Source organism: Macrobrachium rosenbergii, chromosome 36 (assembly GCF_040412425.1).
Source record: "Macrobrachium rosenbergii isolate ZJJX-2024 chromosome 36, ASM4041242v1, whole genome shotgun sequence".
NCBI classification, from domain to species: Eukaryota; Metazoa; Arthropoda; class Malacostraca; order Decapoda; family Palaemonidae; genus Macrobrachium; species Macrobrachium rosenbergii.
The window spans coordinates 26,580,505-26,583,287 of NC_089776.1; the positions used below are offsets into that span (position 1 = coordinate 26,580,505).

General features: G+C 36.1%; 1 long non-coding RNA gene across 1 annotated transcript; it reads left to right on the forward strand.

Annotated features, from left to right (window-relative positions):
• Positions 1-846: 846 nt before the first annotated feature.
• On the forward strand, positions 847-1,736 carry LOC136825024 (uncharacterized). The gene is made up of 2 exons (XR_010849214.1): positions 847-1,010; positions 1,324-1,736. It is a non-coding gene; the product is annotated as an uncharacterized lncRNA (long non-coding RNA).
• The last annotated feature ends 1,047 nt before the right edge of the window (positions 1,737-2,783 follow it).

Sequence of the window (2,783 nt, forward strand, 5' to 3'; positions counted from 1 at the left end):
ACAAACATTTTAGTGCATAATTTAAGATAAGTGCTTTCTTTCAACATCTTAGTAAACATAAACTTGATAAAGGCTTTCTGATTTCCACGATAACCAACGACTTTTCTCTGAAGGTAAAAATTCAGAACAATACTTCAACGAAATGAAAGCAAAAGTTACAAGTGTAAGACAAAGAGTTAATATCTAGATGATAAAGTCAAAAGATCAAAAGCAACCTGATAAGATTAAGAAAACAGAAATGAAAAGAACAACGATAGTAAGGATAACTATGATAATTTTAGAGACCGGGATTCCCTACCTGTTTTGATTGACATAATATCTACTTCAACAAAATGAATATGCAAAGTCTCTCTCTCTCTCTCTCTCTATTTCAAATGTTAAAACAACTCGAGGTTTATATCAGATTCCCCAAAAGATGCTAAGACTTTTGGTAAGACTTTTGACGACGAAGGTTCCATCACAAAAAAAAAAAAAAAAAACTAGAAAACTGAATTTCTGTTTTAAAACTGAAATTCACTTTTAAAACAGAAATTACAACTGAATTTCGTATAAAACAAGATACGGTCTTAATGAAGTCTGGCATTTGTCAATATGTGTCAGGAATTCTAATCGCATTATTTGCAGTTTCTTACGAGAGAACCAGCGATTTAAGTAAATTTTATTTGCAATGGAGTCCTTGACCTCATAAACTGGAAACAGTACCGATAAAATAGTGTCTAACTGTACTTCCTTAATAAGAAGTACTGGCGTCTTTGCAACGATATTAATCTGAACCTCCTTATCGCTCACGTGGGCTCATTGGTGGCAGTCTCTTGGGGTATATAAACCCCTGAACGCTCTCTTTTCGCCATTCGAAGTGAGCACCTCGCCATAACGAGAAAGAGAACGAGCTCAGCGAACTGAAAAAAATCTTTTGAACAATTTCTCCGTAACGACCGAGGAATCACCGACTTCCAAAATGGCCCACCTACAAATTCATCCTTTTCAAGATGGACTCCATACTTCGGATGGTAAGATTATTCCTTTTTAGATTTGCCAGTCCATTGTTTTGTCTTTTCCATTTTGAATTATGATTTATTTTTCACGTAATTTGATATTTAATTTTCCTAATAAAATGAAAAATGTCACATTACAAAGGAAAGCGATAATATAATAAAGTCAGTGGTTTGTGTTCAATGAACTGACAAGAGAATGTCCTATCATATTATTGCAAATGATATCTAAATTACCTTCACGTAATTTTAGTTCAATACCAATGATGATCTTTACGTCATTTGGAAGTTACAATTAACACATGTACTTAAACCTTTGCATCTGTTGCAGAGGACGCAAAGGGCCGCAGCTGTTCTTCCCTGAGCGACAGAAGCTTCCAGAGTGTCAGCAGCAACAGCAACAGTTCGACCTGTGAAAGGAGTTGCTGTAGGGACGAAATGACTCAGCGTCACAGAAGCAACAGCAATAACAAAAAGCTGAACAACAAGAAATCTCACATGAAACGGAAAACAATTGACAGCGATTTCGTTACGTATTTCATCTGCCGTCGACCATGAGGACATTTCCTCTCTGTCTCTGTCTCGGTCTGTCTGTATGTGTGTCTGTCTCTTTGTTTTTATCAAGTAAGAGTAGTTATAATTTGATTTCTGCTGATGCCATTGCCTTTTCAGTGTCATATTCATTATTTATTTGAATTCTTATAAAAGCTATTTTGCATATAAATAAAGACTTCGTAGAATCACCATCTTGTATTCTTCCTCCGAATGATGCTATATTAATCAGAAATTCCTTACAAAATAGTGTCTGTCAGGGAAAATTATTTAACAAACACTTCCGGGAGAGAGAGAGAGAGAGAGAGAGAGAGAGAGAGAGAGAGAGAGAGAGAGAGAAAAACATTCTTTACTCAGTGTTCCTGAATGCAAAGATCATGGGATTCCTTGGTGCGACGTGTTATGAAGAGTTGTTCATCTTTTGTACGACGATTTCATATTGACAAAACACAGTTGAAACTTTTCCGAATGAGAATTTTAACTGTTTATACGAACAGAGAGAGAGAGAGAGAGAGAGAGAGAGAGAGAGAGAGAGAGAGAGAGAGAGAGAGAGAGAAGTAATAAACCTACATAAAAAAAAGCAGAGGTCGGAGTAATCAGGATGTCCAGAGCATCGAAAGATAATGATAATAAAGAGAGAAAACAGAAAATAGAGAGAATTCTAGGTTTTCAGAAATTACCTCTCTCCCGAGTGTCAGGAGCGACACCAATATAGTTACCTCTGTCAACACAGCTGTTGCCGGGACGAAATGTCTTACAATCAAAGCATGAACAACAACAAGAGCAAAAACACAAACAAGAAAATCTTCTAAGAAACACAGAACAAGCAACATGTTTTGTGAGCCGTCGACTAAGAAATCGTATCACGAACATTACCAGGCTGCGTAAGTCTTTATGTCTTCGTGAATGAAATTGTGGTTCAGTTTTAATCTTTTGTAAAGTATGCATTGCTAATGATGCTTCCATTGTATTTTTATACTAATTATGTTTTATTAATTTTCCCATTTATTGCATAAATAAAAAATAAAATCATTCATGATAAACCTTTATTTTGGTCGCGTCTGCTTAGTCTTTCATCAGAGGACAAAACGGAAAAAGCTTTTGAACGAGGTGTTTTCAAAACACTCAAAAATGAAATTGCTTCAGCCGATTGTGGCCTTGAGGAATTCTCGCTCAATAAATTCTTCTGGGGAAGAAAGACTCAAACTTCCTGGAAGGAGAAGACTGCACCGACCCGGG